We start from the raw sequence: 24,475 nt of genomic DNA on the forward strand, positions 1-24,475 counted from the left end.
GGTGCCATTACATTGCAAGTCGTATCAACGACTTGCTGTAGGGGACGTGAAACACCAAGGAATGTGTTAGATTTTAAATTCAACACCTTCCCTGCTGTTACGCAAACTGGAGTAGGAATAGTAATTAATACTATTCCTAAATCCAGCGCGCCCCCTACAGCAAGTCGTTGAAACAACTTGCGATGTAATGGCATGCGTGGTAACAACGCAGTCGTTGTAACGACCGCTTTGTAAAGCCATGCGTAGTGAATGTATGCGATGTAACGTCATACATTCCCCCTAAGAAAGTTAAGAACCTCGGATTGATATTGAAACCATGAAATGCACAGTACTGATGAAGTTGATTCCACAATCAATAGTTCTCCTCCATGTGAGTTCTGTTTCTGAGGAGTACAGGCACCATATCGATTGTTACTAAAGGGAAATCTGCTTAGGCTGGTTAGGTACACTGGTGAGCTAGCCTCACTACAATCAGAAAGTCAAGGGCGGCGAAACTATCTGCTGTATTGGCAATGGCCTCTGACTGCCAGCCCAGCTTTTCACATTGGCTTTCTCTTCAGTCACACCCCTGAAGTGGACAAACACTAGCTTATTCATTCACTCAGATATAGATATCGACTTCTACTACAGACCTGCCCATCTACTCCTGGACTCGGTCACTAACAACAAAGAGCTGCCAAGAAAACTGTGGCAGAGCTCAAAGGAGGGAGGACAGACCCTGGTGCCAGGTACACCGCACACGGAGACCAGCTTCCCTGCCCTCAAACGTTCCCCAGTTCTGCTCATTTTCTAGTTTGGAGAGAGGTAAGTGATCTGTGATTTCATCCTAGCAAATGTGCAAATACTCAGGTTGTATATAGTAAATACTGCTCTGAAGCTAATTTCCAAGCGCCTCGAAACGTCAACGAGCTCACAAGACCCCTGCTGCGTTACAACCCCCCCTCCGACGTGTCTGTGACTTTTTGCACGGTGTATTTGTATTAATTTTGCGCAGTTCTGCAGAGGCAGGCCGGCCTAGCTCATATTTCCGACAGGCTTCCTCCGGAAGTAAGGGAGGTCTGCTTGTCGGTGTTTTTTGTTGCTTGGTCGTTTAATGACAGCGTGTCACTTTTCGCTCGTTTGTGTAACTGAGTTTGCAAAAATGGCAACACATAGCAGGTTACAGACTGCCAATGAACAGAGCGTTACATTGTAAGCATTTTGAGGCAGGAAGTAAACTCTCTTCCTGGTGGCCGCCAAAGGTCAACATGTACAGGTGTCCTGGAGCACAACTCTCTCAGACACGGCTGAACTTCAGGTCTGCAGTGCAACTGCCCTGCCCAGTGCCTTCCAATGTACGAATCTGTGGGGTCTCAGCTCTTCTGAGGCCAGGGCTGACATGTATAATGTATTCTCTAAACCAACCCTTTCCACTTTAACTCGTTGTGATGCAGATACCGCTTTAAGAGAAGAGAGCCTGTGACGTAGCAAGGGCGCCAGAGGCCCCAGTGCAAGCAATGAAAACGAGACTCTAACAACTATTGGCTAAGTAGTAACCAGGAGTTAATGGGCCCCTTGGCCCTGTGCCATGGTGCTACTGCACCTGTTGCACCACTGGTAGTTACTCCCCTGCCTCAGCGTGAAGGTGAAGTTGCATTGTCGAGAGACCTGCTCTTTGCAGTGGCCTCTGAGTGGCTGAGAGGATGTGGCACTGCTACTTGTGACAGACTTCAGTGACAAAGAGTCTGTGTAGGACGAGGTTAGGAAGAAGAAATGTCCTGCAGAATACAAGCTAGCTTTGAAAGGAAACAAAAAAAATACTCTAATACATCATAGTCTACCACAGTACCGTGTGTAATGGTGCAGGCCCTTGGCCCCCATGCATAAATAACTGGCACACAGACAACGGTAGTTGGTTGGCAGAACTAGCACAGGGCACGAGCGCCCAGACCCTCTTTTTCTCAGGGTCACAGTTCCTGTGGATGGGTGTGGGGTGGGGTGTTTCTTGACAGGATTACTCCTGCCACTTAGCACAAGATTTTTGTCTTCCTGGGACCTGCGGAAAAACAGTTGTAGACTCTTCTCTCGCTCTCTCCAGCGTCTGGTGTGGAGTGGTCAGATCCTCCTCTTCAGGACCTTTGAGCAGTCTCACCATCCAGTCTCCCGTGCAACCCCAAAGATGGATGTCACAAATGGTCCCGCTTGCTCACCTCTGCCGTCACCAGGTTTGCTTGGCATTACAAAGACACCTGGATAGCTAGCGTTGCAAAGTGCCACCAACGTTTCAAAGGTACTGTGTTCCATTCCAGATGTTCTTGCACTCGGTCATCTTCTTTACCTTCTGGTGTGCGAGTTGGCTCATCACACACTCCTCTCTTCTTCTTGAAATTTCTTCTGCGGTGGTGTCATGCCACACGTTTTCCTCTTTCTGGCTCTTTCACTTTGCAACGCGGTCTAGTCCCATCAGGTCTTGCACTTCTTCTCTTACCAGGCCTCTCAATGTGACGTGCACTTCACACAGGACAATGCATTCTCTTCGTTCTGTGACCAGACCTGTCATCGCGACCTTCTTCCTTTCACGACTCGCCCTTGGTCTTCATTCTTTGATTTCAGGTCTTTCTTCTCTGAACTCTCTTTGGTCCCCTTCACGGACCTCTCCTCGGTCATCTTGTCAGACCGCTCCTCAGTCATCTTCTCAGACCTTTCTCAGGTCACCACTTCTCTGACCTCTTCTCAGGTCACCTCTTCTCTGACCTCTTCTCAGGTCACTACTTCTCTGACCTCAGGCAGGTCTTCTTCTCCGACCTCTTGCAGGTCGTCTTCACTGACCTCTTTCAGGTCATCTTTGCCGACCTCTTGCAGGTTATCTTCGCCGACCTCTTGCAGGTTATCTTCGCCGACCTCTTGCAGGTCCTCTTCGCCGACCTCTTGCAGGTCCTTTCGCTGACCTCTTACAGGTCCTTTTCTCGCTCTCGGGCTCCAGCCGTCCCATCAGGGTCTAGGGTACGATCTTCGGCGCACCGTCTCTCCTTGCGCTCGCCATCTTTCGCCTGATGGTACTTCAGCTTCGGGTGGCTTTCGCACCCACTTCTTTTACAGACGGTGGCGTCCTTTCACCAGTGAACGCGCACTGCACACTTTCTCCAGTCCTTCGGGGACTTGCTGCCTAGGGCTGTTGTCCTGTACCACACCTTCTCTCCTGGTGGAGTAACTTCCTGTGTCCTTGCTGCTGCAGTGACCACCTGTGGCCACTAGGCATCTCTGCACTCTCCCTCACAGGCCCTGGCAGCCTTTCTGCTTAGGGTTCTTTCAGTGCTCACTTGCTGACTGAGGCTGTAGTCCTTTCTTCACCCACAGCAAAACAAAGTCTTAGGAGATCTGTCTTTTCAGTTTGGGTTTATTTTCCATCTTCCCCCATCAGTTTTAAACCATAGCAGCTGTACCTAAGCTGCTGTGCATGTGCCTTGCCCAGTCACTTTTAAACATTTCATTATTAGGCGCTGTGCCTCTCGCGACCTGTAGGGGGAACTGCCAATGTTCCTGATCTCTCGCCTCCAGGCCACAGCCTCCACCTGGCTGGGCTGCAACCAGCGTACTTTCATCCACTCACAGCGCTCTCTACATCTTTACAGGCCGCGCGGGAGCCTCTCCCTACGCTGGCACAGCAGGAAGTGTTCAGTCAGCAGCGGCAACCTCAAGACTCCTCATGCTGCCGCCAGGGCTCCTGCTTGCCTGGTGTTTGCTTTCTTTTTTTTGCCACCAGGTACGGCCACACCCACGACACTTCTCTGTTGTGTTTTTCGTCGCGGGGCATCTCCTTCCATGGGCTCCTAGTCCGCCCCCCCTTCTTCACCGGCTGCGTGCCGGTTCCACTCTGCTGCAGCCTCCTCACAGCTGCTGCTGGCGCCTCCCTCACCAAGGCACCCCGATGTTGGAGTAGGGGTCAGTCCAGCGGCCTTGCCCAGTCAGCGGTGGCAGCAGGAAGCACGCTCATTTTCCGCTGCGGCTCTGGCCCATTTCTCTGCTTCTCACATGCCTCACTCTGTGCGGCTGACTGGAATCTCCTGTGCCTCACCTTGGCACCACAGGCTGCCTCAGTTGACGACCAACACCACCTCCTCTTGCCACTCGGTAAGGCCTCGGCGCATCGGCACTTCTTCACATGCCTTTTGCACCCGCTAGCCTTCTGGCTTTCTCTTAACTCTTCTGTGCGGTGGCCATCATGTCTTTAAATGCTCCCGATCCTCTGCAGCAGCCTCTCTTACCTCACGGGCTGCGCTGGAGGCTGGAGCTGCCTACAGGGGTCCTCCATGTCGGCCATCCACGCAGCGGGTCTCTCCGCTGTCGGAAGCTGCCTCATGCGCTCCACTCTCTTGTGGTCACTTCAGATGCGGGGTGGGCTCCCAATCACCTCCTCTGCTCAGGGATCACTTTCCTTCCTTCTTTCGACGGGGGCCTCGCCACAGCACCTCAGCAACTCTGTTACCCCACGGGCTCACCACACGCCCTGTGGGTCAGGTGGCACTTTGCCTGTTCGGCGACGTAGTCGTGACAGAGTTGCAACAGCCAGCCCACATGGCCAGCTCGCCCCTCTCTGTTTCTAGGGGTACTCTTGGTGCGCCTACTCTGGCGCCGTCTGCATCGGTATTAGCCAGGGGTGCCCACAACACGGGCAATACTTTCTCCCCTTCAACCACCAACAGTGCAAAGCCCCCATGCAAAAATAACTGGCACACAGACACAGGTAGTTGGTAGAAGTGGCACAGAGCACTTGTGTCCGACCCCTTTTACTCTCATGGTCACATGTCCAGTGACAACTCTGTTGGATGGGGGTGGGGTGGGATGTAAGCCAGCCCTCTGGGAGTGGCTGGTACATAGAAACACTAGACCAGTGACTATCAGGTCACTACATCCTGGATCACTATTTCTAAATACCAGCCAATCATTCATGAGCCTATGAGGAAGTCTTGTGCCCGATAATTTTTAAAAAACAACAACAAAAAACAGGTATACAGCTGGCAAATACATGTGTGAGAGAGTGGTGCGTATGTGTTACACTGTGCAACACTGGAAAAACGAGGCTCTCACCATGTACCTCTGACACTAAACCACACTATATCCCAGTACTGAGACATTCAAAGATCTCTCACAGACTTCACTGACCTGCACCATACAGTGCTCTTTCACTACTGAGATAGCCAGCAAGCTCCTAGCTTCGTCTTACACCCTGCACCGATGTCCCAGTGTTGCACAATTCTTATAATGCACATCATTACGGTTTGAGTAATATCACAAGTTGTGCCTCTTACATCACAATTCTCACGGGATGCAAATATAAATGTTACAGAGATTTCACAGTAGCAGTTCATAGTCTGCAAAGCTAGATAAAAGAAGCATCTGTCCCTTTAACGGACATGGGCTGTTTATTTTCTTTTAAAATATGTTTCCCATTTGGAAAAACAAATGTAAGGATGGTGGTCTGCTGCCCCTTGCAGATCACCATTATTAGATTCACAGCCATTCACAGAGGGTTGTAAATTGGAACCTGACTAATTAATATTCAGTAGGCAGGTTATTTTGTGACCCCCTGTGAATACACAATTGGTGATGCGACTTATTAGTACATAGGTTGCATGGAAATTTGCATACCCATTTGCAAACCATTCAGTGTGCAAATTGTACATCCTGGTTTGAGAATGTGTCTTTGTATACTGGGCCCATAGGGTTTTAAAAAAAAGAATAATATGTTTATAAACTTTAAATCAGACATATAAACGCCATAGACAGATTATTATTTGCCAAAGACATTTTATTATAATTTACCATTTAAAAATTATTTTTCACCTTCAAATGAAACAATTAATTCTGCATGAACATTAATTGAAAATATAAATATATTTATATTCCATATGCAAGGGTGCTCCCAAATGAAGGCGCCACACGTGGCGTGCTTGTTTAATCATTTTATTGATCGGCGGACTGCAGGGCATATAGGCTCGTTGTTACAGCAAACAAAATATATGCCAATTCAATGCCATACATGTTTCGGGCATTCTCCAGCCCTTTGTCACTGGCTTTTGTGTGTGTATATATATATATATAACACCCTAACGTCACATATAAAAGAGCAAAGAATTTAAAGGACAAATTGGTGCAGAGCCATTTCTGGAAAGATCAAAACAAAAAAAAGCAATAGTTACGAACGACTGGTTTTATCAAATGTCTAAACTGCAAGGTTTGTCAGATTGCTAAAAACATCAAGGAAGTAATAGGAATAAACAAAAAAGTGTGGCATATCCGGCAGCTGATTACCTGCAAAACCCAGTATGTTGTTTATATTATTGAATGTCCGTTTTCCTTAAAGTACGTAGGGAGCACGATTTGCGAGTTAAAAAAGAGAATCCTTGAGCATGTCAGAGCAACCATTAATAAGGACAGAAGCAACGCGGTTGCAAAACATAAAGAGCAAATACACAAAAGTAACTGGAAATCTTTGAAGTTTTATGGTGTCGAGACTGTGGAGAAACATGCACGTGGTGGAAATCGAGAGAAAAAACTGTGGCAATGCGAATCACGCTGGATATTGTCATTAAGAACATACACCCCGTATGGGCTGAACCAGGACAAAGAGATATATGTACATCTGGATTAAATTGAGCTCAAACTATAAGCCTCCCACATTTTGTTGATTTGGACAACAATTTTAATGTGATTTCCCCAGGGGTATTGACATTGGAAATTTGAAGTCAACAGAAACAAAAATCTTGAATATTTCCATTTGCCAGTTGATGGGGTTAACTACATGGTTATATATAATTTTTCCCCTTCCCCCCCCTTTTTTCACTTTTTCTGTTGGGAAAATGTGGGTTTTATTGCGGAATTGTATATATTTGTATGTAATCATATCACATTGAGGAATAAGGTCTAAGGTCAAAATGAAGTCCTTATAGTGGTTCAAGTGAAAAGGGAATAAGTGAATCACAACCAGTATGCCCACTGGAGGGCGTAATAGCGTAAAATTATGAGATAAAATCTGAGAACTTTAAAAATATTGTGGAAAAGACCTTTTCTCTGTTAAGAACGATATTAAGATCCATGCAAAAATCCTTGACTAATGAAAGTATGTGGTTATCTTTACATATACAGAAAATATTGTACCAAAAAGAAATAGTTTTTTGTAAAAACTACATGTCCCAGAAATCCCGGTGATAAAACACGAAGTCACATGATGTTAATTTTTAAAGTATTAGTATGGTAGTGAAGCGCAAAACATCAACCGTGATCAAGGTCGAGGAGAGACTGAAACGCATTGGTTGGAAGCGAGAATTTGCCACTAAACATTGGATTGTGCACTAAAAGAACATTGTGAAAGTCACTCGTGAGTGTGCTCCATTTCTTCTGATAAAGAGGGTTGGAATCATAGGTAACGGCTTGGCTCCGCCGTGGAAGTGGCACCCCTGACGAAGAACTGTTTGGTTCGAAATGCGTTGGGTTTTTAAACGAGACTGTTACGGAATTGATTGACCACACATGCCAATGTTAAAGCTCGGATGGGCAACAGAAGGCATTTGAATATGAGAATAAAGTAATTTGGTTCAACATAGATGTTTCCGGAGTGGTTCTATCAAGCAGCAAAATAATGGATTACAATGAAGATACAATGAGTGGTATACTATGGATGAATCTGGCCAACTTGGCCAACTTGGAATATGAGGTTTACTCTATAGGATCGTTTTCCTCACTTTAGCAGTGCAGCAGCTGGGTGTACAACAAGTACACCTTTGTTCATTATCTTTGATATGCTGTGCAATGGGACAATTCACGGCGCTGTTTTGCATGCATTCACATTGCAATAAGAAGCAATAGTTAAAATATTATAAGGGAAGGAGTGCATTCACCAATTATACACTTGTTTAGTACCGCTAAAGATGCGCCAGGAATCCGGTGATTTTGAGCCCAATTTGGAGGAGATATATATATATATATTCACTGAAAAAACCATAGGTTTCACACATGTTATAGTTAGCTGGACATTTTACTGATAAAAAACCAATGAAATTCCCCCGTTATAGTTACTGTAGGCAACTATAACTCACGCGACCGTAATCCTCTGCTGATGCTAATACTGTATTTAGACACTTATTTGCCCATGTCTTCTTCCATTAAATTTTAGCTATACATATATTACAAATATTTTTTTTTCATAAAGACACATATGTCATCAGCAGAGGATTACGGTCGCGTGAGTTATAGTTGCCTACAGTAACTATAACGGGGGAATTTCATTGGTTTTTTATCAGTAAAATGTCCAGCTAACTATAACATGTGTGAAACCTATGGTTTTTTCAGTGAATTTGCAAGGTTTTTTAAATGCTAATTCCTAACTATAACGTGTGTGAAACCTATGGTTTATTCAGTGAATTTGTACGGTTTTTTAAATGCTAAGTTACTTTACGCCATTTGTGGCGTGCGCGCCCACTTAACGCAGTTCGTTTCGTGCGCGCACGGTGCGCTTCGCGCACCGCGTGCCCACGTTACGCTAGATGGGCCATGAACGCACGATGCGCTTCGCGCACCGTGCGCACATGGAGGACATATGATGAGCATCGTTGTGACAGGTAAAATATATGTTTTGTTTAGCTCTATTAAGCCATGGACAAAAGGTGCCCTTCGGGCACCTTTTGCACACGGGGTGGGGAGAATGTGGATATTTTTTTTTTTTTTTATTATTTCTTACCGTACGCGTACGGTAAGCGTAATCGGCGAAATTTTCGAAAAAATTAAAATTGCCTTTTTTCACTTGGGGGATCGTTGGGGACTCCCTCGACATGGCTAGGTGCTTGGGAGCTGTGTAAACAGCCCCTTTACATGTTTTTGCACTTGGTTTTTCAACCCCCTGTCAGAGTGCGAGAGAGAAAATGGCGGCCGCCGCTTCCTGGTTTCGACCGATTCGAATGTTTACTAAGATCTAAGGGCCAATCAGAATCGCGCTCGCGCACGCCACCGTACGCGTACGGTAAGCGCACCGTAAGCGCACCGTAAGCTGGCTCAGATATATATATTGATTTAAAGGCTATTTTCTCAGAATCTACTGAACAGATTTACACCAAACCTACAAAAGGCACTTCCTTGACCTGAGGACTACCTCTCTGCCAAATTTCAAGTAATTCTGTTCAGCCGTTCGGGCTGTAGCTGTGTCTAAAGGTCCTATGGAAAAATGCATGGGAAAAACGCATTTTGGGACCCCCCTTTTATCTCAGCCCCCGCTTGACGAATCCCCCCGAGACTTTCAGGGTAGGAGCGGAGCGTAGCGCCCCACCTATTTTGAAAAATTCGCGAGGATTCGTCAACCGGCGCCAAAGTTATTCAAAATAGAATGTTGCGGATTTCCTATGGAAACGTGGTCCTAACTATAACTACCTACTGGCGACCGCCAGTAGGTAATATATATATATATGAAAGCTCCAAAGTTCCCCACCAGGGCAAAGATGCACTCGAACAACTGCTAGCACCAGGCTTTTAAAGGGTAAGAACGGAACCAGCATGCCGGTGCAATTAACAGCTTTCGTGTTGAGTTATGCATGCCTGACGCGTTTCTGTGCTGCCGCACTTCTTCAGAGGCTTCGACAGTCTTTCGTACTGTTCTGATCCTCCCACACTCAATGGAAAATGTCACCCTTCGATGGGCTGCTCTGTTGAGCGCATTGACTTGTGGGTGTTGTAGTCTGGATCAGCAAACTCTACCCTAATGGGTGCACGTTAATATTGCTGTTGCCAAAAGTTCCAAGCCCACAGATGGGCCTCCGCATGTAGGTGCCGTTCACTTATCACAAGCAAATGTCCCATGTAGTGGCTCCGTGTAATACAGAGCCCGTGGCCCCCAACATTAATAGGGTGGTGCATCTTTTGCGGCTGGGGCCGCCGCGTATAATGAAAGCTCCAAAGTTCCCCTCCAGGGCAAAGATGCACTCGAACAACTGCTAGCACCAGGCTTTTAAAGGGTAAGAACGGAACCAGCATGCCGATGCAATTAACAGCTTTCGTGTCGAGTTATGCATGCCTGACGCGTTTCTGTGCTGCCGCACTTCTTCAGAGGCTTCGACAGTCTTTCGTACTGTTCTGATCCTCCCACACTCAATGGAAAATGTCACCCTTCGATGGGCTGCTCTGTTGAGCGCATTGACTTGTGGGTGTTGTAGTCTGGATCAGCAAACTCTACCCTAATGGGTGCACGTTAATATTGCTGTTGCCAAAAGTTCCAAGCCCACAGATGGGCCTCCGCATGTAGGTGCCGTTCACTTATCACAAGCAAATGTCCCATGTAGTGGCTCCGTGTAATACAGAGCCCGTGGCCCCCAACATTAATAGGGCGGTGCATCTTTCGCGGCTGGGGCCGCCGCGTATAATGAAAGCTCCAAAGTTCCCCTCCAGGGCAAAGATGCACTCGAACAACTGCTAGCACCAGGCTTTTAAAGGGTAAGAACGGAACCAGCATTCCGATGCAAATAACAGCTTTCGTGTCGAGTTATGCATGCCTGCCACGTTTCTGTGCTGCCGCACTTCTTCAGAGGCTTCGACAGTCTTTCGTGCTGTTCTGATACTCCCACACTCAGTGGAAAATGTCACCCTTCGATGGGCTGCTCTGTTGAGCGCATTGACTTGTGGGTGTTGTAGTCTGGATCAGCAAACTCTACCCTAATGGGTGCACGTTAATATTGCTGTTGCCAAAAGTTCCAAGCCCACAGATGGGCTTCCGCATGTAGGTGCGGTTCACTTATCCCACGAAAGCTGTTATTTGCATCGGCATGCTGGTTCCGTTCTTACCCTTTAAAAGCCTGGTGCTAGCAGTTGTTCGAGTGCATCTTTGCCCTCGTGTTCAGTTCAACCGTATGTAAATTATATCAACGCTGACACCTAGGTGCGCGTTTATTTTTTCTATCTCTCACTTTATTACAGGTTTTGCATGGAGTGGTACACATGGGGCTGGTCCCCATGCGGTCCTGAAGAAGAGGTTTAGGGGATAACCTCGAAACATGTTGACTTTAAATATTAGGGACTATTATTACACAAATATTTAATTCTTCCCTTTTATTAACCCCTTTTTATCCTTTGCCAACTAGGAGCAAGAATACATTCATTTACGCTCACTAGCTAGGTAATTTTTAAACAGCCACCTACACCACTCCCCCTTCACTGCACTACACATAGTCATTAAAAATCAGTGCTCCTATGTAACTGTCGCAAGTCGCAGCACGCCCCAAGCAGTAGATGCTTGGGATGGCCCCAATGATGAAGCATGTCACCTAGGGGAAACCTTTGGTGAGTGAGGGGACTCAAGAAAAGAATTCTCTTTTCTCTATTTGAGGTGCGTCTTACTCATATAGTAGACCCCTTCTTTTCCCTACTAGCTAGGTTCTCTGATACACGATTTTCAGATCTTTTTTTGTCTTACAAGTACCAAGGAGGACGAACCTAGCCTTATCCTCCTCTCCCCCTTTTCTTTGTTTTGATATTTCATATCTTACTCAAAAGTAACACAAATATTTTTTTTTTGTAGAAATGTTAACTGCCACCACCTGGCCAATAACACTATCTCTATACTTGGGCAGGAAAAGTTTATGTTAAATCAATGAGGACATTGTTCCATGTTGGCGGTGAAAACAAAATAAGTGAACACCTGCTCAACAAAAGAAGGAGTAAAAAAGAAGTAAAAAAGACAGAGAGGAGAGAGAGAGAGAGAGAGTGTAGAGGGGAGGGGAGGTAGGCCATATTGAGTCCACCCCTTCGGAATTGGATCTTTGATACTGGGGATAGTTCTCTCTGCCTCTTTTCACCTTCACCCCTACTTCCCTTCTACCTCCCCTCCCCTCTACACTCTCTCTCTCTCTCTCTCTCTCCTCTCTGTCTTTTTTACTTCTTTTTTACTCCTTCTTTTGTTGAGCAGGTGTTCACTTATTTTGTTTTCACCGCCAACATGGAACAATGTCTTCATTGATTTAACTGTCACTAGTGGAGCACGGACATTGGACCATAATGTCAGAGCCCCCCAAGTCTTACCTTCCACTTGCGAGGCGATCCTGCAGAGGCGACAAGGACTACCACCCCTGTCTCCCGCCTTCCCCTAGTAGGGTGTGTATACCGACTAGGACAGAGGGGGTATCAGGGGTAGAATCCAGATAGAATGGGTCAAGAGGGCTTCCTCAACACCGGCTGTGTGGAGAGAAGAAGGGGGACACGGTTAGCTCACCGCAGTTCCGACCTCTCCACCCCTCTACGTAGCACCAGCCCACGGACCAAGGAAGTACCTTGTGGGAAACGGTGTGATTAGCGTCCGTGGCTTCCGCACCTCGTTTCTGGTGCTTGAAGAGCGGTCCCAAGGTGGCGAATTGGAAGCACCACAGTGTTTGAACACAAATAAAAAACAGAAAAACCAGCGCTCCTGCGCAAATAATAAAGAAGAAGCTCTGTGCCGTTCCTCTCACTCTCCTGTGGGTTTTCGGCTAAGAGCAAGGAATAACACTACCCCCAAAGAGATGCAGACTATCCAAATGTCTGCACGGTCTTGTGACTCCGTCCAGTTCAGGGAGAGAACACAAAATCATCAACTGAAAACCAGCGCTCCTGCGCAAATAATAACAGAAGCAAAACAGGGGAACCCAGCCCACCACACACACTCTGGTGCGCAATGGCTGGAAAGCAGAACATCAATGTACGGGAGCACCACTGGTGCGAGGCGGGACGCAGGCGGCCGTAGCAATGGCCCTGCGAACAAGTTACTGGAACGATACCTGTGAGGCTGGTGTCCGGAGCAGCGTCTCCTCGTCGGCGGCGTTGGTAAGAATCCAAAGCGCTGGTGCTGCCGGAGTCCCTGGCTGTTAAGCGCGTCTGCCCGGAAGTGAGTCAGTCTGACTTCCGCTTCAGCTTCTTGGCGTCTAGACCGCCAACTCACAGCCCTTCGGTTCGGAGCGGCAATCCAAATCATGACAGCACCCACCACCAAACAGGACCCCCACCCGGCAGCCGGCTGGTCACACTGGGGTGGCAGGCCGAGGACAGGTAGGATGACCCATGTGGAAGGCCCGAACCAGCCGGGAAGCGTGGCGAACATGTGACAACGGCTCCCAGGACCTCTCCTCCGGGCCATAGCCTCTCCAGTCCACCAGATAGAAGAGCCGGCCCCGGGTCCGTCGGGAGGCCAGAATGGCCTGGACCTCGTACTCCAGGTGGTCCCCACGAAGAACCGGAGGAGGAGGGACGGAGGCCACACAATCAGGGTGAGCGGCACGTAGAAGGGAAACGTGAAAGACCGGATGGCATTTCATGTGCGGGGGTAGAGACAGCTTCATGGAAACACGGTTTATCACCCTAGCTATGACATAGGGACCCACATACCGAGGCAGCAGTTTTTTGGAGCCCCGGGCGTTAATGTGTTGTATCAACACCCACACCCTGTCACCCACCCTGTACTGTGGCTCAGCTTGTCGGTGCCTGTCCGCGAATAGTTTGTAGGATTCCCTAGCCTTGGCCAACTCAAATCGGGCTTGTTGCCAGAGATCCCGAAGGAAGCCATGGTAAGCCTGTACAGTGGGCAAAGGGCTGGTGAGATGCACCTCCCAAGGGACTGTCCGGGGATGACGCCCTTGGAGGCAAAAGAACGGGGACATGCCTATCGCGGAGTGTTTGCTGTTATTGTAGGCGTATTCCACCAGCCAAAGGACTTCTGACCATTCCTTTTCCACGGACAACAAGAGACATCGGAGGTACTGCTCCATGGTCTGATTCGTCCTTTCCACCTGTCCATCGGTCTGCGGGTGGAATGCCGTGGATAAGCGTACTTCCATTTGCAGAATGCGACATACCTCATTCCAGAATTTGGACACGAACTGGGAGCCCCTGTCCGTGATCACCACCGACGGAATACCATGTAAACGTACCACGTTGCACATGACAATACCTGCCAAGTCTGCCGCTGAAGGTAGTTTCGTCAACGGAACGAAATGGGCCATCTTAGAGAGATGATCCACAATAGTGAGGATGGTGGTGTAGCCATTCTTTGTTCTGGGTAGTTCCACCACAAAGTCCATGGAGATGGTATGCCAAGGGTACGGAGGCACAGGGATGGGATGCAACAATCCCACCGAGGGCTGGGAAGATCCTTTCCCCTGGGCGCAGACGGCACATCGCGCTATGTGGGCGCGTACGTCAGCGTCCATGGTAGGCCACCAGAAGTGTCTCAGCAGCAGGTCCATCGTCTTCTGACGGCCAGGGTGGTTGGATAGCGGGTGGTCATGGCTCATGTACAAGGCTTGTTGGTGATGGGTCGGTAGAGGCAGGAAGTACCGATCTCCCTGGTATATGAACCCTTCCATGGCGGTGAGACCCTGCAGCTTACCTATCCAAGACGAGGCGTCTTTCTGTTTTAGGTCATCATGAAGCTGAGACAAAAAGCCGGAAGACAGGATGAGCCCTTGGAAGCAACGGTTCGGGATGATTGAAGCTGGTTTAACCTCGGGTGCGTTGTCTTCGGTCTCCTCGAGACGTGACAGGGCATCGGCCTTGGCGTTGTCCTTGCCTGGACGATAGGTGATAAGAAACTCATATTCGTTAAAGAATAGGGTCCAACGCAGCTGCCGAGAGGTCAGGGCCCTTGCAGATCGAAGGAACTGGAGGTTTCTATGGTCTGTATAGATTGTTATCGGATGTTTGGCATCCTTAAGGTGGTGGCGCCATTCCTCGAAGGCGACTTTTATGGCAAGGAGTTCACGGTCAGAGATCGTATAATTTCGCTCTGCTGGTTGTAGTCTCCTGGAGTAGAATGTCACCGGGTGCAACAGGCCAGTGATGGTATCCCTTTGGGATAACACCCCTCCCAGGGCGTCTTGGGAAGCATCGGCCTCCACTATAAAAGGCCGTTCCGGGTTTGGATGCAATAAAACAGGGGCCGTAGTGAACCGTGTCTTCAAGGTGCGGAAGGCTCGTTCAGCTTCGTGGCTCCAATCAGAAACGGATCCCTTTGCGCAGTAGGCGGGTGATGGGTGTAACAATCCTAGAAAAACCACTGATAAAACGGCGGTAGTAATTCGCAAACCCCAGGAACCGTTGTATTTGTTTCACTGAGGTAGGGGATGGCCATTGCAGTATAGCAGCGGTTTTCTTGGTATCCATGGAAACCCCCTCTGGTGTGATGATGTGTCCCAGGAACTCTACTGCGGTGGTGTGAAAGACGCTCTTTTCCAACTTGACGTATAACCCATGGTGTTGTAACTGCTGCAAAACAGTGCGTACGTGTCGAATGTGTTCTTCTTGGGTTTTTGAGAAGATTAAAATGTCGTCAATATAAACGATGCAAAACAGGTCAAGGTATTCCCTCAGTACTTCGTCGATAAAATACTGGAAGGCCGCCGGGGCGTTGCAGAGTCCGAAGGGCATGACCTGGTATTCGTAGAGACCGTACCTGGTCCGGAACGCGGTCTTCCACTCGTCCCCCTTTCGGACTCTGACCAGATGGTATGCCCCCCGGAGGTCCAGCTTGGTAAATATGGTGGCGTCTTTCACCTGGTCCAGCGGGTTCGTGACCAAGGGTAACGGGTACCTGTTTTTGACCGTGATGGCGTTCATCGCTCTAAAGTCGATGCACGTTCTTAAGTCTCCTTCCTTCTTTGCCACGAAAAAGAGAGGAGACGACACCGGCGATCTAGAGTGGCGGATGAACCCATTGCGTAAATACTCGTCCAAATACATACGGAGATGTTCGTTTTCTTTTTCGGTGAGCGAGTAGATACGACTACAGGGCAGCTTAGAACCAGGGATCAAGTCTATCCTGCAATCGAAACTGCGATGCGGAGGTAATGTGTTTGCCCCTTTTTTATCGAACACTGTAGCCAGGTCCAAGTACGCATCAGGTACCTTCCCTTGGAAGGCCAGGATGGTTTTCGTAAGGGGCAATACATGGGCTTGTACTCCTGTTGAACCGGGGGAACACGACCAAGGGTAACAGAGAGATGTGCAATGATCCGAATCCAATTGCACCATCCTGGACGCCCAGTCAATCCGTGGATTATGTTCCACCAACCATGGAAGTCCCTGAATCAAACGGAATTGTGGTGCATCAATGGCATCAAAGGTAATAGACTCCGTGTGTTGGTTCCGGAATGACATCTCCAGGAGTTCGGTCTGAAAACGGATGAGGCCTGAGGTGAGATCCGTCCCATCCACCGCCTTTACTATCTCAGGCATTTTCTTCGTCATAGCGGCCATCCCTAGTCTCGCCATGTACTGGTTGTCAATAAAGTTGCCAGTGGCTCCTGAATCGACAAGGGCGGTGACGTGCCACACCAGGCCCGACCGTGTTCGTAAGGTTACGTCTACTCCAAGATGATGGCAACCGTCGCCGTTACCCGGGGTTGGTGTCCTTATGGATGACGAACCCAGTAGCCGGACCCCACCGTTTACTGGGTTTCCTCGTTTCCCGACCAGTCACCCTTGGAAACAGGCAGAGCAAAAGGTTTCTTCCCCCTTGGTTTCGGCTTTACCGGGCATTCCCTCACGAAGTGCCCGTTCTTGCCACAATACAGACACTGGTTCTGTCGCCTCCTCTTTTCTCGTTCTTCCTTGGTGAGGGGTCCCCGAATGCTTCCGATCTGCATCGGTTCTGGTGGTTCAGGGTTGGACGCTGTGTCGTCTATGGTTTTTTCTTTCTGGAGCAAGAGTCGGGAATCTCCACCTCTGTAGCGGTCAGTCTTCCTTTCCTGCAGTCTGAAGTTCAATTTTACCACCAAATCAATAAAAGGACCGATGTCTTCTGGTGGATCTGGTATTTGGGAAAGGAGGTCCTTTATCTCATCCCGCAAACCCCTGTAAAACACCGAGACCTTCTTGGACTCCGGCCAGCGGGCTTCGATCACCAGCCTACTGAAGGTGGTAATATAATGCAGCAAGTCTGTGTTTCCTTGTTTCAATCCGAGCAGTTCGTTATCTGCTGCCTGTACAAAGGTGTGGCGGGCGAACATCCGTCGCATGGTATCTTTGAAGGCTGGTAGGTTGTACAAAACCGGTTCATCGTTCTCCACCAAGGGAATGGACCACAGGGAGGCATCGCCTCCCATATAGGAGAGGATAAAAGCGATTTTGGAAGCGTCGTCAGGGAAGGCGGTGGCGCGCGCCATAAAGTGCAGATGACACTGGTGAATGAAGACGCTGTACTTCGTGCTATCACCATAAAAGAGCTCGGGAGGAGCTAGCTGTACGGTATGCGGAGCTATTACCTGTATGGAGGTGTCTTGAATGGGACTTGTGGTGGAACTACTGGGTTGAAACGTGGCGGGTCGCAATAGGCCTTCTCATAGTACCCGAGTCGTGGGGAACTGTCCCCAAGGCCCTGTTCCGGTATCTGCAACTTGCGTCTGTAACGCGGTGATATCTTGGCGTAGACCGCGGTTTTCCGCCTGCATGGTAGCAAGGATAGCCGCGATGTCCTGAAGCGTGATCTCGGGGTCACCCATGTCGCCCGGGCAGGAGAAACAACGTGGGCTTTTGGATTCTGTCAGAGCCCCCCAAGTCTTACCTTCCACTTGCGAGGCGATCCTGCAGAGGCGACAAGGACTACCACCCCTGTCTCCCGCCTTCCCCTAGTAGGGTGTGTATACCGACTAGGACAGAGGGGGTATCAGGGGTAGAAGCCAGATAGGATGGGTCAAGAGGGCTTCCTCAACACTGGCTGTGTGGAGAGAAGAAGGGGGACACGGTTAGCTCACCGCAGTTCCGACCTCTCCACCCCTCTACGTAGCACCAGCCCACGGACCAAGGAAGTACCTTGTGGGAAACGGTGTGATTAGCGTCCGTGGCTTCCGCACCTCGTTTCTGGTGCTTGAAGAGCGGTCCCAAGGTGGCGAATCGGAAGCACCACAGTGTTTGAACACAAATAAAAAACAGAAAAACCAGCGCTCCTGCGCAAATAATAAAGAAGAAGCTCTGTGCCGTTCCTCTCACTCTCCTGTGGGTTTTCGGCTAAGAGCAAGGAATAACACTACCCCCAAAGAGATGCAGACTATCCAAATGTCTGCACGGTCTTGTGACTCCGTCCAGTTCAGGGAGAGAACACAAAATCATCAACTGAAAACCAGCGCTCCTGCGCAAATAATAACAGAAGCAAAACAGGGGAACCCAGCCCACCACACACACTCTGGTGCGCAATGGCTGGAAAGCGGAACATCAATGTACGGGAGCACCACTGGTGCGAGGCGGGACGCAGGTGGCCGTAGCAATGGCCCTGCGAACAAGTTACTGGAACGATACCTGTGAGGCTGGTGTCCGGAGCAGCGTCTCCTCGTCGGCGGCGTTGGTAAGAATCCAAAGCGCTGGTGCTGCCGGAGTCCCCGGCTGTTAAGCGCGTCCGCCCGTAAGTGAGTCAGTCTGACTTCCGCTTCCGCTTCTTGGCGTCTAGACCGCCAACTCACAGCCCTTCGGTTCGGAGCGGCAATCGGAATCATGACACATAAACAGCTCCTGGTGCCCCTCTTTTTTGTTGATTCAGGAAAAGTTTATTACACATTCAATTGACTGTAGTTCTATATTACACCACCTTTGCCTATTCCCCATGGGTTACTGGGATAACATTCTACAATAGAAGTATTGTTACATTCCACAAGGAAGTTATGAAAAAAATATTATGGTTATATACTAAGGATATTGACTTAAAAATGTCAAAACTCAATGGAGCAGACAGGGTTAGGTCCCAAAACCTAAAGACCACTGAAATTGGCTGGTTTGGATAAGCAACTCAACTAAAACCAACCACACCAAAGCAGCGCTTGCGGTCACATACATAGGGACCGATAGACAAAAGCATTTATGAGTATGTGAAGTAGTACTACAGGAATAATATTTTATGTCCTCTTACGTGCCTTTATGAATCAGTCCGGACACATTCAACTCCGAATTGGTAAAAGTGCAAGTAGGGCAAAGTCCTCTCTATATTTAATTTATAGGAATATTATTTGAATAGTTCCAATGCATTCCCATTTTTGATGTTTTGGAGGCAATTCACAAAGGCATGTAAGAGAATATCAAAGAGTACTACATGAGTAATAGTTTACATACTCTTAAATGCTTTTGTTAATAGTCCCCACAGTGTCACCGGTGACATCACAGTTCCCAATAATTGCATTACTGGTGAGACGGCATTATCACTGAAAAGTCAATATTTGGAGAATGATGCTTGAAGCAGTAATGCTCAGTAGTAATACATGTTGTCCTACAAATTAGTTGTTGTTAGAAGTTAGCGGTACCACTTTCAATGTACAGATGGCCCTGTCAAAGATCCCCCAAACAAGCCAGTTGGTAAACACCAGAACTCAGGACATTGAAACGCAACTGTAAACGGCTAGAAAGAAGATAGTGCATCAGCAAAGATCCCACAGACTGAGCCACCTTCAAGTCAGGCCTCAACAAATACCACCAGCACCTAAAGGACACGAAAAGAGACACCCTGGCAGACCGTATTGAAGTCCGCTAAAACCACAGCAAGGAACTCTTCAGCATCGTCAGAGAGTTATTTTGCCCATCAGCCACCAAGAACACGATCTCCCCTTCCCAGGAACTCTGTGACACCCAAGTAGACTACTTCCATGACAAAATATCCACCATCTACAGAAACTTCGAACCCCAACTGTTAGACCTGGCACCATTGGCGTGGGTCCCCCTTCCATTTTTTGCTTTTGTCTCCTCTGTGCTTGCTGTTGTTAGATGCTCTGGGCGCTGTGCCATTGCCATTCAGTGCCACAGCGCGAATGCTCCCTATTGTAAATTGATTGTATGAATTGGTATTCCCATAATTGGCTCATTTGATTTACCTGTTAGTCCCTAGTATAGTGCACCGTGCATGCCCAGGGCTGGTAGACCGAATGCTGCTGGTGGGCCTGAAGCGCTGATTGCACCACCCACAGAAGCAGCTTGTAAAATGTGTCTCAGACTTGCCATTGCAGAGTCTGTGCGCAGTCCAGAACTGCCAATGTGACTGTGAAGTAAACCCATTTCCCAGTCCCTAAACCTTCCCTTGGCATCATGTAAATCACCCCTATGGCAGGGCACATTCTATGTGAAAGGTAGGACCTGCCTTGGTCTGTGTGGCATGTCCTGATAGTGAATTACACTCCATTTTGTTTTTCACTATTGCAAGGCTTTCTGTTCCCTTAGGCCAGAATGGGCAGTTTGATTATTACATCCTATAATCCTAGCTGTCCCAAGGATCGTTTCGAAAGTCGAATTTAGTATGCCTGAGCTCAGAATATTAAAGTACATCTTTTTGTGAGGATTATTTTTATATTCTGTGTTTGAAAATACCACTTTTAGAAAGTATGTATTTTCTTGCCTAAGTCTTCCAGTGTGCTCTGCTGTTATGTGTATTGGCTGTCTGGTTTTGGAGGGACAGGGCAGGCTGAGCCCGACCTGGATTGAATAGAGAGATCTGAAGTTGAAGTATGGGAGGGGTGACCCTTTGATCTGAGCAGGGCTGTGCCTGGCAAGGTGAATGATGGCTCCACCTCCCACTGTGTGTCTGATAGCAGACCCCCTCTTCCTGTAAGGCAGGACGCAGCCTTGTAAACAAAGTGCTCCAGGACCACACCAAACTGGTTCTGGCTGGGTTCAGTGACTTGTGGCGTTTGAGAACAAAAACTTTTGGGGTATAAATATCTGTGCTAAAACCCCTACACGGGGTGTTACTTCTGGATGTCAAGACGAACCTCTGTCCGTGTAACTAGAGGGTAAGGACTTTGAAACTTTCAACCATCTTGCTGAAGCAACTATCCAAGGGCCTGATTTGAGCTTGCCTCCTGCTGAAGTCTCAGGGACATTAGACTTCACCCATCAGCCTTCTGAATTCCTATTGAGGGGATTCTACTCGCAGGTGAGGCTTCTATTGAGAATTCCAGAGCCTCTGGGTCTACTGCAGGGAACGCGGGACGAGAATCATCGCTATCGTGGGCCGCTGCAGCTGAGAAGCTGCTGCCGTTGAGAGCCCGCATCTGTCTGTGCTACGAGAATCATCGCTATCGCTATTGTGGGCCGCTGCAGCTGAGGAGCTGTGCCGCTGAGTGCCCGCACTGGTCACCGCATCGAGGATCTTTGTTATCACCTGTGTGGACCACCGCCACCAAGCACTGTTGCCGCTGGGTGCCCGCCTTTAATCACCATCCCAGTATCATCGTGAGTGCACGCCGCGGACCGCTGCAGCTGGGAGCTGTGGCCGCTGCAAGTCCGCCTGTCATCATCGCGGCCTCCTCACGCAGCTGTGTGCTGTGCCCCTTTAAACCTCCGGTTACATTGTGCATCACCGGGTCGCGTAGACCCCGGCCTCGAACTAAGTTTGTTTCACACACTTTTGAGTGCTTTTATCGCTTTTTAAGTGAATCTATATTTACGTGCATTGTGGCATCTTGATCGCTTTTGACCCTTGTGTTAAGCCTATATAAAGATACATTATTTTTTAGCTACTTGTGTGGTGTCCCTTTGTAGTGTCTTCAGTGTGTTATTGTGTATGGTCATAAATGCTTCACACACTGCCTCTGAGATAGGCCTGTCTGCTCGTGCTACGTTACCACAGGGTTGAGCAGGGGTTCTCAAAGGGTATAGCCAACTTACTCTGACTTAGGAAGAAGGATCCCTATTTGGACATTGGCGCCAGCTGCTGCCAACTAGAGATCCCCATTTCTAACACCAACCCACTGACCTTTACAAACTCCTCACACCAACGGACGCTGCCCACAACCACCCGCTCACCGCATGGAAACAGCTCACCACACAGAGCAGCATAGCCATCATGAACTCCATCCACTCTGAAGCACCCACGGACTCCTGCCCCCACCCCTTCTTCAACCTTCAGAGCAAGGAAATAAGCTGCAAACTCACCTCTATTATCAACACGCCCATTACCACAGCTGCCTCCCCTGACGGATGGAAACATCCAGAAGTCAGACTCCTCCTCAAGAAGCCCGCCGCCGACCCCAGCGAACTCCAGAACTGTCGCCCTATCCCTCTGTTCCCCTTTCCTGCCAAAATCCTTGATAAGGCCATCAACCGCCAACTCGCCGAACACCTGGAGAGAAACAACCTACAGGACACCTCCCAATCCGGTTTCCACACCAACCACAGCAACGAAACTGCCCTGATCGCTGCCACTGACGACATCAGAACCCTCCTCGACCAGGGAGAAACAGCAGCCATGATCCTCCTCGACCGTTCAGCAGCGTTCAATACCCTTTCCCACCACACCCTCATCAAGACACTCCACTACATCAGGATCCAGGGAAACGCCCTCAGATGGATCGCATTGTTCTTCACAGGATGAACTCAGAGAATTCACCTATCACCCTTCACCTCGGAACCTAAGAGCATCCTCTGCTGTGTCCCTCAAGGTTCATCCTTCAGCCTCACCCTGTTCAACACTTACATGGTATTCCTGACCAACATCATCAGAACCCATGGCCTCAACATCATATCCTAAGCAGACAGCACCCAGCTTATCTTCTAGCTCTCAGAAGACCCTTCCACTACTAAGACAAACTTCCACATGCATTACACGTGTTGCCGACTGGATGAAGAGCAACTGCCTGAAACTCAACACAGACAAGCCAAAAGTGCTGCTTTTTGGGAACAACACCTCCCCATGGAACGATACATGGTGGATCTCTGAACTCGGACCCACACCAACAGACCACACTTAAAACCTTGGCATCACCCTTGACAGAAAACTCACCATGAAATGTCAGATCAACTTAGTCTCCTCCGCCTGCTTCCACACACTCTGCATGCACTGAAAGATCTTCAGATGGCTCCCTGTCAACATCAGGAAAACCATCACTCAATCCTTAGTCACCATCCGGCTGGACTATGGCAATGTGCTCTACACAGGATTTACCACCTAACTTCTGAAGAAACTCCAGACAATACAGAACTCTGCTGCCAGACTCATCTTCGACTTCCCCAAATGGACCTACACCCCCTCCCACAATAGGAACTTCCACTGTCTCCCCATCCAGAAAAGATGCCAATTCAAGATGTTGATACACGTCTACAACCACGACCAAGGACCAGCATACCTCAACCACCAACTGAACTTCCACCAACCCTCCAGACACCTGCACTTCACCTCCTGCACCCTCACACACACTCCAGACATCCGCCAAAGCTACAGTGGAGGATGCTCCTTCTCCTATCTCACCACAAAGACTTTCCCCTCCACCTCCGAACATCAACGTCTCCTGGAATTCAGTAAGGGACTCAAGACCTGTCTTTTCAACTGATCCCAGCAAGAACATAGTGCCTGGATAGCTTCACAGTTGATTAGCCACGCTCTACAAACCCTGATTGATTGATTGATACAGAATCAAGGCTGTATTTTCGGTGTCAGCAAACAGATATAGAAACTGTTGTTATTTACGGTTTAAATTATATAATTGGTGATGTCAATGGTTACATGTTCTGTTGAATATGTGACGTTACAATGCGATCATTTACATCGCGGTACGTTACATCGCAGTTATTACAGCACAAGTCATTACAATGACTTGCGCTAGAGGCGCTGGATTTAGGAATAGTATGATTTACTATTCCAACTCCAGCCTACGGAACAGTAGGGAAGGTGTTGGAATAGTAAATCATACTATTCCTTAGAGTATAGAGCCATCCAGCGCAAGTCGTTGTAACGACTTGCGTTGTAATGACCGCAATGTAAATGTATCGCGGTGTAATGACCGCGTTGTGAAGTTCGTTCGCCGTTGTGTCATACCACCATTGATATTGTTGTGTTATTTTATATGTAGGGCCACTGAAATTAGGCGATTCTGTAGCTGCAGCTTTTTTGACATAATAATGGATTTGTCGCATTTGCCACATAATCATCAATTGCTTCATAATCTGCAGATTTTAACAAAAAAACTGTTTCTAGCTGAAATGGATCACAAGTTACTAAAAATGAAGTACAAGTGTTCATGCGCAGCTTAAGGCCCTTCACAATGGTTGACTATTAATCTTTCATTTGCTTATTTCTATATTTAGGGCCTCATTAAGATGTCGGTCGGAAATTGGTACCGGCTGACTCGGGTACAGAGAGTCCGACCAACTGATTACGATGTTTCCGAACACCGTTCGGTCGGACTCCCATTGACTTCAATGGGAGCCTGTGTTCCGACCGACAACACAGGCTCCCATTGAAAAAAGGGGTGGTTGCGGAAAACCTTGCACCCTGTCGCAGGCACCCCATGGTGCCTGCCACACCGGACACGGTTGTAAAGAGGGGACCCTTGGGTACCCCCACGGGCCCCAATCAGAGGCCTCCAGGGAAGGGGGAGCCTTCTACGGGCTCCCAAAGTCAGTTTCCGACAGCCAATCCATGTCAGACAGAGCAATTTGGAAATGCTGTCCGAATCTGACATCGTAATACGTTGGTCAGAAACGCGGTCATAGAGCTGTACAATTCAGCTTCGACCAACTCGGATTC

General features: G+C 48.5%; 1 protein-coding gene across 1 annotated transcript in view; it reads left to right on the top strand.

Annotated features, from left to right (window-relative positions):
- Window positions 1-679: 679 nt before the first annotated feature.
- The window catches only part of NHLRC4 (NHL repeat containing 4), a 29,041-nt gene continuing 5,245 nt past the window's right edge, over window positions 680-24,475 (top strand). The window contains exon 1 of the mRNA XM_085630163.1: window positions 680-804. The gene's annotated coding sequence lies outside the window, so the exon portion shown is untranslated. The remainder of the gene's footprint in view (window positions 805-24,475) is intronic.

Source organism: Triturus cristatus, chromosome 10 (assembly GCF_964204655.1).
Source record: "Triturus cristatus chromosome 10, aTriCri1.1, whole genome shotgun sequence".
Lineage (NCBI taxonomy): Eukaryota > Metazoa > Chordata > Amphibia > Caudata > Salamandridae > Triturus > Triturus cristatus.